The sequence below is a fragment of the Spermophilus citellus genome, assembly GCF_964194105.1.
Source record: "Spermophilus citellus genome assembly, chromosome: 7".
Lineage (NCBI taxonomy): Eukaryota > Metazoa > Chordata > Mammalia > Rodentia > Sciuridae > Spermophilus > Spermophilus citellus.
In genome coordinates this window covers 51,922,867-51,939,621 of record NC_138188.1, presented here as the reverse complement: position 1 = coordinate 51,939,621, position 16,755 = coordinate 51,922,867, and positions in this window count along the sequence as shown.

The following is a 16,755-nucleotide window of genomic DNA, read 5'->3' as shown; positions in this document are numbered from 1 at the left end:
ACAATCAGACAAAAATGTATATTTGGAAAAGTTACCTTAATGCTTTCTTAAAAAAAAAAAAAAAAGACGCTAGGTGGAAGGAAATTAAAGAGGATAAACCCAGAAATTTCAAACCAGCAGGATGTGTCTAACAACTGCTCCAGTTCTGCTGGGGAGCAGTGTCCAGGCTGCTGGGCAGGGAGCATCCAGAGACAGGAACTGGACACTCCTAGCCGACAGACAGTTCAGGGAGACCAAGGCAGGGGGTATCTGCAGCACAGGACGCTGAAGAGGAGAGGGGGCTGGGTAGAGGGCTCAGGATTGTCAGAGGGTAAGCAGAGAATGGGTAGTGCATGGATGCAAAGAAAGAACAGAACTTTGCACCAAGATCAGAAGAATCTGAAGGAACATAGTGGGAACATAGTGAGAGACACACAGGGCCAGCCTTGGGGCCTGCTTCCTCAGTCAGGTTGGAACAGTCTCATCATTTGCAGGCAACAATTGAGTCCTCAGAATGGGGACTGATCAGCCCTGCACTGAGCACTATTCTGGTTCCACCTAAATATAACTCTGCAGGGTCAAACTATGTCCAAGTACCACCTTCCAGAACAAAGTGCAATGATTTTTGTAGGAATGCAAAAAACACATCCAACACCCAATAATGCAGGCAATGAATCATAACCTAGAATCCAGAATTCTACAATGCTCTTTTTATCTAATAACAAATGCACACAATGAAAGTCTGTTATACTGAGAAATAGGCACCAATAGGAAGCTTGACATCCAGCAGAGGCCAGAGGGGTAGCAGGTGTCATCAGGGAGGTACACATCAGGCACAGTGGGACTACGCAGGTGGGCAGTGACACTCCCACGTGGAAGATGCCTTAGCCAGGGCTCTTGTTGTTTGAAAGGAGAGTGAGGGGTGGCTTTACTCAAGCAAAGTGGGGTTTACTGATAAGAGACTCATGGACTAGATAAGAAGCAATCAGAAAGCCACAGGGAAGCTGGGCAGCCATGGGACCACGCGGTCTGCTAGTCCTAGGGTCTGTGATTCTACCTGTGTGCCGCAGTCCAGCTGGCTGGGCAAAATAACGGGGGGGGGGGGTGACGAGCAACTTGTGTAGATTGATACAGCAGGAGTGGGAGCCGTTTATTGTAGGACAGGAGGGGTATATATACATTCCACACAGCTTATCTTAATTAACATAAACTAGATACAGCAGTCAACCAATAAGGAATCTCCACACTTAATGGCTCGCTGGCGTTACTTTACAAACCACTCCCTCTGGCAAAATGCCAGGCGCCATCCTGACTTGTTTACAGACTCTAACACCTGTGCACCTGAGCTCCTCCCCCAGGACTCAGCTTGTCTGGTACAAGAGAGCCACTGTAGTCCCACGGAGCCCCCGACCTAGCTAGTCTATTGCTTAGTCTCCCAAAGAAGGCCACTGGGTTTGATGAGCAGCCACACAGACACATCTTTAAAGTAGGTGTCCATCTCTGCCCAACTGCTGTGACTACAGGCACGTCACTATCCTCTTCAGAGCTGTGCTCAGGGAAGACTGACTTCACAGGGGGTGAGCAGGTATCACACAGGAGGACCAGAGGGATAAGCAGATGTTTGCCAAATTGATGGGAGAGATCATTCTATCAGTTAAGAATCACAGAAATGTGTGTCCTTGATGTCTGGTTCCTAGATGACCAGTTTCTTCATTCATTAGTCTTCTCAACTAATGAGAAAAGAAAGAGAAAAAATTATATTGAAGTCATTTCTAACTCTAACTGCCTATGAGGTCTCCCTAGCATGTTTTTCTTGCAGAAATGGCCCTATCAGCCATCTTCAGTTAAATGCCCCAGGAGAAAGGAAACCTGGAGTTTCCTCTATGTTCTTTGGCTGGTCAGATCCAACCTGCAGGAGCACCTGGCACCCAGATGCCTTCGTGGGCGGCTGCTGCTAAGTGGGACGGACTAAGAGGCAGAAAAGGTCCTGAGCAGGCAGGAAGACTGAATCCTGAAGAGCAATTGGAAAAAACTAGGGATTTTTTTGAAAACACGGAGCTAAGCAGTGAGACATTCCCTGACAGCTGACTGCAAACATCTACCTGGGCTAGGAAAGGCCACCCAGACCTGACGGGGATCCTGGGGCCACACTAACAGACAGAATGGAAATGGTTGAGAGATTTCAACTCAATGAGAAAACAATGACCTAAGCATTGTTGTAAAAAAAAAAGGAAATGAAACTTCTTGTGATCAGGGAATGCCTGTGAACCAAATCAAAGGCTAGATTACAGCTATTACACAGTGTCCCTGCTGAAGAGTGAAGACAAGCCTGGAATTGCTTTTGTCACAGAGAAAATGCAAAGCCAGAGTTAATTAGATGGAAAAATATTTCGTAGTGAATCTGGAGAATAATTCTTAGTTCTTTTTAGGACAAAATATAAAATTCACATATGATTTTAGAAAGCAGGTTTGATCATAAAGAGACCTTTGCCATAGAGAGAGGTGGAGGGCAGCAGATCAAAGACTAAATGCCTGTGTTCTGATTTGCAGCATGGCCCATGTACAGGTACAAGGGACCTGCTCAGTTTTAAATGACCCCAGTTCTTGGCTATGAGGGGACGGCCAACGTGGAAGGACACAGTGAGGCTTGCTCACGTTCCCCCTGGACAGTCGCTGGGACTGGCAGCATGAGGAAGGGGGAGGGGAGAGACCCCCTGTATTGGCATCTTGATACTTCACTAGGAAAATCTCTGACTACAACTTCTGGGGCCACTTAGGAAGCTGTGTGACACTGATCAGCCAGCCCTGGCTCTGTGCCTACCTCAAACACCAGAGAGCTGCACTCTGGCTCTATCGTCCACAGGGGACCTGGTGCTTATACCATTGTGTGCCTCGGTTTTCCTGCCTGTAAAACAGAGAAATAATGGTAGTTCCTTCCTTGAACAGTTGAGTTAAAGCCATATGTGTGAGTATATATGTGTATGTATGTACACACATGTATATAAAACACAAGACTCTTTCTCCCTCTTTCCTGTCCCAAGCACATGTACCCCTAAAGTGTACCTCTGCACACTTAGTCACTTAATTAACACTAGGGATGAGGGAAAAAAAAAACATAATCTAGACTCTAACTTGTTTGTTTTTCCATTAACATGAATAATGATCCTTTTCAGAATTATGGCTTGGTGGTTAAGAATTTGAATTTATTTTTCCCAGTGTCTGTGTTTTAAAATTTGGAATGTAGAAATAAAAGTAGCTTATTAGTTTAGGTACCTTTTAAGGCAATATTTTATTGTGTGGTTTTGGATAAATTATTGTTGAATCCCAGCATTCTTCCAATTTCCCACGCTCTGCTTGTTTCTAATTCGAGTCCCTGTGTGGCAGTTTTTCAGCCTCTTGTTGGACTGAGGACATAATTTCAGGTCCTGTCACTGGAATTCTTTGTGACAGGCAAAGTCCTTTGCCACTGGCTAACTGGGTTCCTTAAGCTGGGTCTGGCAGACACAATCACAAGTATCTGGAGGATTTGTGTTTTTCCATTGATAAGAAGAAAAGTTTCCTGAGACCAACGTGTTGGATATTCACGCTGAGACTGTGAAAGGTGGCTCCAGCCCCCGGTGCCCAGCACCTGCACTGCGTGCACACCCCAGAGCTGGACCAGCAGCCCAGCAACCCAAGCAAGCCAAGGTCCTCACATCTCTGCCTATGGGGACGAGGCCTAGCCCACATGGAGACCTGCGAAACAGGAACTTGTTTGTGAGATAGTGCTCAGCTCCTTGGTGTTCAGCTGACAGAACCTTACCACACCTGCTACAGGAAACTGGCTTTCCTCCCAGGAATGAGGGAGCTGATTCCCTCTTGGGGGTATGTGCTGGCATCTGAAATCCCTTACCCCACAATACACACACACTTACACACACATGCATACCACACATACACAAAAAGCATTTTCACTGCAGGAAAGCTCTGAGAAAATCAGTTTATGAACATGTGACCTACTGTAACTACTTGTTTTAGAATAAAATGGTGCATTTCCTGACTTTTATGGCAATATAAAAACTGCCATTTTCCCATTTGCTAAAAGAAATTTTAAATGTGTGATGGAAGAGGGAAAGACTCTATTATCAAACAGAAGAGCCAATGTTCCCCTCTTCCCTCAAATTATAGGAAGGAGCCTGAGGATGTGAGAATCTCTGTGCTCACACAGATATGCTCTGCAAAAATTGTCTTTTAAATATTACTTGGAATGATTTCCAAGGAAATTTACATTTTGCTGCAATCATAGATATGCTTTTATAACTTATCTATGCATGTAGAGAAACATCTATAGTTTTGAGTAACACACTGAATTATTTTTTCTAAGATCATATGTTGAGGTTGGGGGTGGAGATCCTCAGCAAAGCATTTATCTGGCACATGCAAGGCACCAAGGTCCATCCTCAGCATCAAAACTAACTAAATAAAATAATATAGGAAAACGTTAAAAACCTCAGAAAATATAGGTAGACCAGTTTAAGAAATAAATTGAAAGATTCCTGGCAATTTAAAATGTCACAAAACTATCCTTCACCTCTAAACACAAAAATGATGGTTCAGACCTGACCTCCTCCACCCCCAAGAGTGAACAAAGCTTAAAAATAAAGGGAAACCCTCAGGTGACAGAAATGAAGAGAGATGTGGAAGCCTGACTTACCTCCAGGGCTGAGGCTGTGGCCACCAGAGGGATTCTGGAGCCCAGTGCAGGTGAGGGGCCAGGAGCTGGCCTCCAGGTCCTGCATGGGGACATCACACTTTATCTCAGGCCCCGGAAGGTGGGGGGGAGGCTGGATCAGAAAGCCCCTGACCTGCCAGAGGGAACCTGGAAACTCCTCCCACTGACTCTTCCTGTTGGGTCCAGGAGTAAGTGTCCAAACATGCAAAGTATGGGCCTGGAACATGAGCCAAGGCAATTACGTAAGAACAGACAGGAAGCATGGAAATCTCTAAGGCCTCAGCAAAGCAAAATCAACTCTACTATTCACTACTATTTGGGGAACAATTGATCCCCATGAATTTGAAAGGGAGCATGAGCTTAAAATACCCAGACTGCAGCCTGGAGAAGGAAGCCAAACACCATGAAAGAGAACCAGTAGATACGACAGGAGTAAGCATGATCCCACACCACCAATAAAGACTGCTGGGAAAGTAAAACTGGAGAATAATGCACAATGCAGAAAGAATAAAATTAAAATGACAGAAAAAGTCAACCCAAGGGTAATAAGTAGCTCAAAAACAATCAAATACACTTGCAGAAATGAAAAAATAAGTAGCAATTGAATAAGTACCAAGGGGGACTACGGCCATACCACCCTCAACGCGCCCAATCTCGTCTGAATAAGTACCAAGGGGCAAATTTGGTTTGCAGTAGTGGCCCAGGTTGGCTTTACATCTTTTATTTTTTTTAACTTTGTATTTTGAAATTATTTTACACTTAGAAAAAAATTGCAAAATCAGTAGAGAATTTCCAAACACCCTCTTCTAGTGTTCACATATTTCATGGCTGTAATATAATCACAGAGACTAAAAATTCACTTTGGTAGAATACTATTAATTAATATACATGTTTTATTAAATTTCAGCAGTTTTTCCACTGGTTCCCTTTCTCTGTTCTGGGATCCAAAATCACTTTGTGCTTAGTTTTCCTGTATATGGGTCTCCTCTGACCTATGATAGCTCTGCAGGGCTCCCTTGTTTTTACAACCTTGACTCTTAGAGAGTGCTGGCCAGCTACTTTGAGGTATATTCCTCTATTTGGAAAAGAAAGGTGTTGCTTCATGCTGGGTTGAGTTTAATCATTTCTGGTGAAAGACCACAGAATTAGTATACTTTATCCTATCAAGGGCACATGGTGTCTATCCATCTCCTCCCTGGTAACATCAACTTCAATCCGTGCGTTAAATTGTTATTTTTTTGTTACAAAGTTACTATTTTTTCCTTCTTCAATTATTACACATTAATTCTAACATAAATTGGTGTTATGGTACCATAATATTGACTTTTCTGTTCTAATGGTGATATTTTTATTCCAATCATTTGTTCAATATTTAATATTATCATTTATTAACTAGAATTCTGTAAAGAAGAGCTGCTCGTTCTCTGCTCACATTTATTTATTCAACTCTTTATTTATTTAGAACCAGGGATTGAACCCAGGGGTGCTTAACCAACTGAGCCACATCCACAGCCCTTTTTTATTTTTTATGTTGATACAGGCTGCCTGTGGGATGCTTAGGGCCTGGCTAAATTGCTGAGGCTCCTGTGATCCTCCTGCCTCAGCCTCCCAAGTCACTGGGATTACAGTTGTGCACCACCATGCCCAGTTAAACCATTTAGTTTACATCAACATGAGCTCAAGGGTATTTATAGGAGATCATTCTCTGGGTATAGTGCAATACTGTTATTATTTATTGCTTCTTAAATCCTTCCACATTTGGTCACTGGCACTCATTGGCACTGGCTGCAGGTCCTTGTTGACCTCCCCCATCCTCTGAGCACACCATGATATGATCCCCATGAATCTGGAAGGGAGCATGAGCTTAAAATACCCAGACTACAGCCCTGAGCACTGTGGGTCCCTGAGCACCCTTGGCTGCTGCTCTTGGAGAACAGTAATCAGAAGCCACAGTGTAGATCTGGATGTCCTCATTACTGTCGATGGGTCATCGACTCCAGGCTTCTAAGACTATATGGAGCTTGGAAAATTATGCATTTATGCTAACCCAGGAGATGGTGTAATTACCCACACCAGAGGGAAAAGACAAACCAAGATAGTGCATGCAATTAAACAAACACCACACACACACACACACACACACACACACACACACACACACCAACATCTACACAGGAAAAAATTTGCCTAGAGAAGCGTGGCTGTGCGGTAACATGGAAACAGAAGGTGCTCAATTACCAAGAGGCGGCCATGAGAGAATGTGAAGAGGCAGCTTGAGAGCAGCTAAAATAAGGAACAAAGTGACTCCTAAAGGAGAGAGTAAAATTTTTTTAAAAAGTAACTTTAAATATGTATTCTCTGATAACATAAGTATACATGAAATAAGTTTTCTGGATGCCTTAAATTATAGCAATCTGTGTCTCTGGAGGCATATACTTAAAGAAGCAAAAGAACTGAAAAAATTGTTTCAAGACACTCAGAACTCATTCTGTTGGTGTTAGTGTTTATATTATTGTTCTGCGACTATTGTATGTGAACTGAAGATAAGGGAAATGAGTAATTGTTTTGAAAACAGAGATTTTCAATGAGAAGGAAACACAAATGTAAGATCATGAGTTTATCTAAAATCTGCAAATTGCCTTACATTTGAATTTAAATTATTAGAATAAATGTATACATGTATTTCGTGTGAAAAAAATTCCCAGCTTACACATGGAAAAAATCTGAAGACAATGAATAAACCCATAGCAATGCATATATTTACTGTTTTGCTTGTGATCTCCAAGTGAAGGAAATAGGGGTCCTTGTCTTTTAGGGCTGAGGCTTTCTGGGAAACTGAGGCAGCATGAAGACCTCCCCAACCCGGCAACCCCCACTTCAAACCCTGAATTTTGTGATCAAGTCAGAAATATTTCAGACATGTTGCTCAGGGTAACAGGCATGAGTTTATTGAAGGGATGGGAAAAGGAAAGGAGACACTCTCAAGGGAGGGAGAGGGTCCTTTCAGAGAGGAGAGGGACAGTGTGCCTCTACACTCCTGTTTTACTGGGGTCCTAGAGAAGTTACCAGGGAGTCCTGCCCAGGCCACCTCTTGACTTTTGACTGACAGCAGGATGAAATCTGACTTTCAAGTCCCCACTGCCATGACAACTCTACCTTGGCCCATGATGACCAGTTCTAATTGGATTCTCAACCACAAATTCTTACAGATTTTATGGTTAGGAGGAACTATCCTTAGCTCTTCCCTGAGTTCTGGGATCTGGTCTGTGAAAAGGGTCCTAGAACTCTCCTCCTTCAGGGTAACTTGGGTTCCTCTCATCAACATTATTTGGGGCCTGTATTCCTCCTGCAGTGAACAGGTAGTTTGCTGAGCCTCAATAACATGACCTACCCTGTCCACTGAGGTCAAGCGGGGCAGCAGGTCAATTGCTTTTTGGAAAAGAAAGCATGTGGGTGTCAGCCCAGTGGGCCCACTTTATAGAACTATTCCCTTCACCTCGTGTTCCCAGCATTCTCATCTGTCTGCTCCTTATCACTTGAGATATTAGGTAATCCCTGAAATGGGAAGAGAAACTGAAAGTTGATTCTGAAACCTCTTGCCATATCTGGAATGAAAAAAGCTGGTGAAGACAATTATATCATGGGGTTGGGGACCAACTCAAGAACTTCTCTCATAGCCTCCCACTGGCCAAAGCTGGTACAGCTTGGGCAAACAAGAAGGAAAACAAAGGCTACATTTGTGAATTTTGAAAGATGCTAGAAAATGAATCAATCATTTAGAGAAAGAGAGAACATTTAAATGGTCTTCCCAGCTGGGTGCAGTGGTGAGTGCCTGTATCCCAGCTGTTTGGGCATCTGGAGCAGGAGTGTGAGGTCAGCCAGTGTAAGATAGCAAGACCTCATCTTAAAAACAAACACATGAGCAAAAAATAAGTCACCTCTCCTATGCCAACTGTACCACAAGGCAACTCAGACAGGTGATGAAGCAGATTCTTTTAATAAAAATATCCTACTCAATAAAAAATTAGGAATGATAGAACTAAAATGTTTTGTAATTCCTGGTGAATTAATGCATCAAGGATGACCCTCAGTGGCTGCTAAAATAAAACAAATATATATTATATGTAACCAAACATGATGCATTTCTAATGAAATATGTATCATATTCTACAAAGTAGACTTTCTCCTCCAGTAATGGAATATTTATTTGATGGCATTAAGTTGCAATCTAATTGGAATTTATAGAAAATACAGGGGAGAGATGAACTTGCTAAATGAGACCATGAAGGTTCAATCACCAGGGCAAGGATTAAAATGTGAGCTGTCATCTTAATAAAGCTCAATAATTGCAGAGCAAAACAAAGCATGCATGCACAAATAAATCCATGCCTAGAAACATTGTAGGGAGACAATAATCCATAAAAGCTAATGGAAAGATAATAAAAGCATCCAACCAAAAAGAAAAATGTAGATTGCCCCCAAAGAATGAACCTGACTTATTAGCAGAAGGAGATTTCAGAACACAATAGAATGCCTTTAAAATATTTGGGGAAAAAAATGCAACATCGAATTTTTAACACAACTAAGCAGACATTTTAAAGTAATACACAAGAATTATTTATGAAAATTTAGGGTATTCTATCTAAAGACCCTAACTGAGAGAATTAATAGAAGATATGCTTCAGAAACAATGAAAAATATGAGGGTAATAAACAAAGACGTGACAGAGGTGTGATGAGGTATGCATGTGTTTATCCATTCAATATTTTTAGAGTTTAGTTATTGAGTTGGACTTGGTGGAACTGGAATAGCAGTGTGATCACAAGAACAGCTGCTGGTCACCTATCAGGAATGCCTTCCCCAGCCTGTGACTCTGAGCTGCCTTGTCCCTTGTTGGGCCACAGGGTGGGGTGATGGACCTCAGTTCCCACCACAGGACATGCCTGCTTTCACCTGTTCCCATGCAACTCTGCTGCTGCCATATGAGCCAGCTGGTCTGGTCTGTTACATGTTAGACATGTGGAACAGCGTCTCTGCACCCCAGTCCTGTTGGGCCAACTGCCAGAGTGTGTGGCTGAGGCTGAGCAAAGCCTGGCGAGCTGCCTGGCGAGCTGCTCAGATGACTGGCGGCTGGATGCAGGCATCTAAGGGGTCCACTGTCAGCCCCACGTGGCCCAGTCAGCAGCTCCACACCACTGAGCTGCACTTCATAAAATACCAACAAAAGATTGTTGTTTGAAGCCACTGCATTTTGGGGCAGTTTGATGTGCAGCAAAATCTGTTCCTGGTGAACAATAACAGAGATAATTGGAGGTCGTAGGTAAGAATAAAAGCTATGTAGTTTCTAAATACATTCAAGAGGAAAGTAGAGATTCCAACTTAAGACTTCAGGTACATATTATAAATTTAGTAACTACCAAGAAAATAAAACACAATTAAATCCAAACCAGAAGCAACAATTAAACAATAAGTAACTCAAAACAATCTCCTAAAAGATATAAAATAAAAAGAAGCCCCAAAAAGGTAAAGAGAAAACACTGAACAGGCAAGAAGAATCAAATCCAAATATAATAAACATGTAGAAGTAGATTAAATCGTTCCTTCAAAAATAGATTTACATATTATATTTTAAAAAATCAGTACTGCTATGTGCTATTGCTGAAATACATTTCTATAATTAAAGGAAAGAGAGATTAACCTTAAAGTGATGGGGCCTCCGCATCTAAAATGTGGATAATGATACAGGCTAAAGTTTCCTCTCAAAACAAAAATAAATAAGTAAATTCCAGAAAATATAGCAGATGGATGCTTTGATATCTTACAGGTTTTACAGAGAGTTGCTGGTATCCTGAGGTAGCCTAGGACCTTTCCAAGGAGGGAAAGTGGAAACAAAACCAGACCCTGGCTGACATAGAACCTTGATAGTGAGGGAACAGGATCCAGTTTTCCCCAGGAGCAAATGAGGGGCCAGGAACAACCACAGCTCTGGGATTAACAGAGGGACCCTCAGGCTGCAGCCCCAGAGAAAACCAGACCTGATATGACCCTGATAGACTAATCAAGACAGCCAAGTGGTGCCAGATCTCAGCACCTCCAAGCTCCAAGCAGAGGCCTGTGAAGTTCCCCGTGGGGACAAAGTGTTCAAGCTGCCCTGAGGGAAGTCCCCTGGCAAAGCCTGGTCTGCATTCCCTCCAGGTATTAAATTCTAAGACACTGAAATGCAGACTACAGAATAACTCTTTCTGACACTTTAATGGGGGTAGAATACAATAGTGAGGAAAGACAGGACTGTGTTAAAATTGTCCTCGTGGATCTGGAAAATTACAAATAGAACTTTTAGAAACCGTAAACTTTGAAAAGAAAAAAAATTAATGTGGGGCAAAATAGCAGCTTAGACATCCTTGAAGGATGAATTGAGAGGTTAAGAGACAGGAAATCCAGCACAAGTCCTAACACTCAAATAGGATTTGCAAAAGGAGAACAAAGGACAAAAGGGGACAATTAACATTTGAGAGAAACCACCCCAAATGAAAAGGATGGAAGCAAGAATAGCCAAAATGGAGACAAAGAACTCTCCTCCTAGGGTCCTCCATCCTGCACAGGAGAACAAAATAAATCCATTTCATATAAACAAAACAGAGGGGTTTCCATTAACACACCCTTATGTGGAACTAGTACTTTAGGATATAAGTACTTCAGAAGAAAAGTATCGACCATCGTCTATGAAAAGAGACGGAGAGTAGAAAGTCAGACCTATGGAATATGGCTATGTGCTGTTTCTGAGAGCGCCTCAATAAGATAGAGGATCTAACTGTTGAGAGAGAAAAATGGGGAAAAGCATTAGGAGACTTTGGGGGCCGAGGATGTGTGTCTCTTTTTGATTGTGCAGATGATTTGATTCCAGACTGCATACAGATGTCAACCCTGTCAGACTGGGCATTTAAGTATGTACCTTTTACTGGATGCCAATTACATCTCTGAAAAGATGTTTAAAGGAAAATATTAAGAATAACAACACTGGAAAGATTGCCTTTGGCCTTGTGATATCAGACAAAATAGACTGTAAGGCAACACTCATCATAAAAGATAAGGTTAGGTGTGGGGTTGTGGCTCAAGCGGTAGCGCGCTCGCCTGGCATGCGTGCGGCCCGGGTTCGATCCTCAGCACCACATACAAACAAAGATGTTGTGTCCGCTGAAAACTAAAAAATAAATATTAAAATTCTCTCTCTCTCTCTCTCTCTCTCTCTCTCTCTCTCTCTCTCTCTCTCTCTTTAAAAAAAAAAGATAAGGTTAACTGTGATACAGTGATAGATTATAAATGTTCAATTTTAATTAGAGAATAAGTTGTCATAGCACCCCAAATATTAAGTTATATGTACAAATAGTTATAGGTTTTTTTAAAAAAAAATAAATACAAGTATATATTGATATATCACTCAATACAAATACAAATCTCAATTATTGACATGTTAAGTAGACACAAAATTAGAAAGAATACAGTTAATTACCTAGCAGATCATCAGAGAAATGCAAACCCAAACCACATTGAGATAGTATCTCATTCCAGCAAGAATTGCTACAAAAGATAACAAAGAAGGCCGCAGGGGCTGGCCAGGATGAGAGAAGGACCCTGGAATCCTGTGGGTAGGAGTGCAAAGTGAGGACATTGTAGAAACCCACAGAGCTTCCTCACAAGTATGAATAGAAGGACCATGTGATCCAGCAATCCCACTGCCAGACAAGTGTGCCCAGAGGAAGTGAAACAGGTGTGTCAAAGAGACACCCTCACTTCTCACAACAGCCAACGAACAGGACAGCCTTAGTGCTCGTGAACTGATGAGTGGACATAGAAAGTGTGTTCAAGTGCACAATGGATGCTACTTCAAATGCTGTCATCCAGGACAACCCAGATGGAACTGCAGATGCCCGGGTAAGTAAATAAGCAGTGCACGGCCTCACTCATGTGGAATATTAAAAAGTCGACCCACTGAAACTGAGAGCAGAAGGGTGGTCACCAGAGGCTGGACAGAGGAGCGGGAGACGGCTGCAGGTGGATCCCTTGTGCCAAGTTAAGGTTAGATGGTTCTAGTGTGCCACAGCGCAGCAGGGTAGCTGTAGAGAATAACTGTTTACTTTTCATTTCAAAAAGCTACCAGAAAGAATTAAAAATCTTTTGCCATAAAGAAATGCTAAATGAGCAGACCAGTAGGTTAACTTTTTTTGAGTGTTACACGATATAGACATGCATTGAAACATCACAGGTGCCTGAATAGTACGAACAAGTTTATGTTTTATATATGAGTTTTGAAAACACATGTAATTTAAATTAAAGGAAAAGAAAAAAATAGTGGACAGATTGACTAAAATAAGGATTCTGGACTTCTTCCAAAATTACAGCATGTCATTGTCAAATGTTTGGAGTGCAAGCCAGATCTTAATTCAATTCTATTCTGCTGCACTCCATGGCCTCTCACGTGACACAGTCTTGTCTACCTTAGAACAAAGCCCTGTTGCAAAAACTATTGTTAAAAAAACAAAAGTGCGTGCAGTGCCTCTGGCACCTGATCATGTCAGGCCCATGCACCCTCGGGAGCCCTTTGTGCTGGTCCTCACCTTGCTGTCCTTCTTTACCGCCCAGCCCTTACCTCCAAGAACCTTCATGGACAGGTCTTCCTGATTGCTTGTAACATCACAAATTCTTGCTATCCATTTTCTCTGTCTTTTATCCAGGGGTCACAACCCCTTCCAGGATATCTCCTATTCATCGTCTCTCTCGCACCCCATCTCTGGGCCCAGAAGAGAGCCTGTCTAGTCAGTGTATGCACTTTTTAAATATTCTGTGAGTGAACAAATGAACCAATGAAATACTTCATGGCATCCATACGATCGATTTTACCTTTAGCCAGATCTTATTTTCTTTCTGACTTTTCATGTAAGGATCTATATCCTCAAAAGATATACCTATTGCAGTTTCTAACTGCTGCACAGATGTGGCATGTCTAAGGGACAATGTGCTCTATCCAAAGGTTATTCTGAGAGAAAATTAAAGAAGTAACCCAAAAAGGCAAGATGGAATACACGGGAGTATTTTGTAAACATGGTACAACATGTTCTAGTGGATGCATCTATTTACATGTTTATATATGCTTCATATTTAGGTGTAGGTGTGAATCTAAGGCTATATTGCTGTACAGAGAAGGGTTAGATAGTCGCATAATAGAATTCCTTTCAAGCCCCCTGGACACAATATATATGTTGTTAAAATCTACCAGACTACCACTGTGTCCAGAAAGAATAAATGCCATATTCTACAAATGGGGCTCTCTGTCCGCTCTTTCCATCTTCAAATGAAATCCCAAGTCAATGATCTGAGGTGGTCAGAGTCCAGATGTAGACAAATAAAGGAATTCTTTGTCCCCAGACCTTTTTTCATGAAAATTTTAAGTGAATTTCCATACTGCTTCCTCGCCTGGTAAAGCTGGGAATGGAACCACCATTTGACCCAGCTATTGCCCTTCTCGGACTATTTCCTGAAGACCTTAAAAGAGCACACTACAGGGATACTGCCACATCGATGTTCATAGCAGCACAATTCACAATTGCTAGACTGTGGAATCAACCCAGATGCCCTTCAATAGATGAATGGATAAAAAAATGTGGCATTTATACACCATGGAGTATTACTCAGCACTAAGAAATGACAAAATCACGGAATTTGCAGGGAAATGGATGGCACTAGAGCAGATTATGCTTAGTGAAGCTAGCCAATCCCTAAAAAACAAATACCAAATGTCTTCTTTGATATAATGAGACCAACTAAGAACAGAACAGGGAGGAAGAGCAAGAAGAAAAGATTAACATTAAACAGAGACATGAGGCGGGAGGGAAAGGGAGAAAAAAAGGGAAATCACATGGAAATGGAGGGAGACCCTCATTGTTATACAAAATTACATATAAGAGGTTATGAGGGGAATGGGATAACAAACATGGAGGGAAATGAATTACAGTAGATGGGGTAGAGAGAGAAGATGGGAGGGGAGGGGAGGGGGGATAGTAGAGGATAGGAAAGGTAGCAGAATACAACAGTCACTAATATGGCATTATGTAAAAATGTGATGTGTAACCGATGTGATTCTGCAATCTGTATTTGGGGTAAAAATGGGAGTTCATAACCCACTTGATTCTAATGTATGAAATATGATATGTCAAGAGCTTTGTAATGTTGTGAACATCCAATAAAAAAAAAAGAAAATTTTAAGTGAAAACAAAAAAACTTAATCAAAAACGTTATGAAATTCCACAGTCCTTCCCGATGAGAGTACCTCTACTCCCCACCCCACAGCCTTATGGTGTTTATAGCCCCACCAGTGGAGAAAAACCCTAGCTGGCTTCCAGAGGCTGTGGGCCTCCTCCCAGCTTTCTCCCTTTCTGAAATCCATTGTCAGTGCAGGCTGGACTGTCCTCCTCTGGCTCAGAGCTGACAATGACAAGGAGAGAGCCCCTGGGGAGTGCACGGAGATCACCTAAGCTCTAAATTGCAGGGACTTCTTCATCTGTACTTCAGTTCTAGATGCTCCTGCTCCTCTTTACCACATCACAGATCTGTGCAAGGGCTGCAATTCAATTATCCTCTAATTTCACAAGACATTCCCTGTAGCTGACTGCTTCTGGTGGAAATTCTTTGATCTCTGTGCTTCAGTCATGGTGTGAGTTTCATAAACATCTCTTCTTAACCTGAGCAAGAGCACGAACTGAAAGACTGCCCCACCCTGTTCTCTGGATCCTCTCTGAGTCACCCTGGAAATTATCCACCCCATGCAGTAGCAGTGGCTAAAATACTATCCCTTTGTTTATTTCATAAAGGTTTGATTATTTTTTTTCTTTTTCTTTTGCGCTTGCATCTTGTTGATATCCTTCTTCTTTGCAGTGTGAGTTAAAGTCATAGCTAGCACCACCATGGAGTACATGATTGATGTCTAATAAAATTTTAATAAGAAGCTTATAGTGCACATGAAAGTCCTAGGTGAATACTATACATGCTGAGTGGACCCTCCCTTCTATTCTGCATATGCCTCAGGCTCCAGGGTCCACCAGCATTGCTCTCAGCGGCATTGCTATCTGTGCACTAGGTACACGGAGGCTGAGCAGCTCCTCTGCCAGGTGCAGCAGGATGGGAGAGCCATCCTGAAGTGGGAAAGGACAGTTTAGCTGCAGGAGGAAGATCTGCGTCAGCTCACAGAACAGACGCAGGAACCTCTGTGTGATTTTTTTTGGCCCTCCCTCTGTTCCAGAATGTGTCTCATTAATCTTCCAGCACACCGTCTGAGACTTGAAATTCTTTTGCCTTCATTTTGACAAGAATATGAGGCTGAACATAAGGCGACAGAGGACTAGTACGACAGAAGACGGGTTAACAAAGAGCCTCCCGTGCTGATTGCAGAGCTCTGGATTGTTTTAATTGCAATAATAACTTTCTTTTTCTGTGACTACAAACAGGCTGTATTAATTACGGTGACCCTGGCAACAAAGTCAACGAATTATTTTTTCTCATTCTTTTGAAAATGTGGTTCCTATTTTACTTAATGTGCCTTGTGTATTCTCAATGGTCATTTATAGGACTTAAATCATGGGGCTAGGGTTTTGACTTTCTTTCTTCAAGTATTTAACAGTAAAAATGCCAGTTTCCCCTCTCATGTTTAAGGAGAGTCTCATCAAAATGCTGAAAGAATCTGCCTGTCATTGGCCTTTCTGAGCTAATGGAGTTATGGTATGGTAACCCAATCAAATTTTTGGCATTAGGCCCTTAGTCCCCAATTAGTATCATCTATAACTTTTCCCCTTGGTTTGGCACATCCTCAAACTATATAGTCTGTCCCTAACCATTTCTGGATTCCTCCTTTGCTGACAGTTCCCATCCGTGTGCCATAGATGCCCCTCCATTGGTCTGTGCTGGGTGGGAGTCATGGAAGGCCATTCTGGCAGATTCTCATCAGGACACAGTGGGGAACAGGGTGGGAAGCCTGTGGTGCACACACGGTGAAGATGGCAGACCTCAGGCTCATC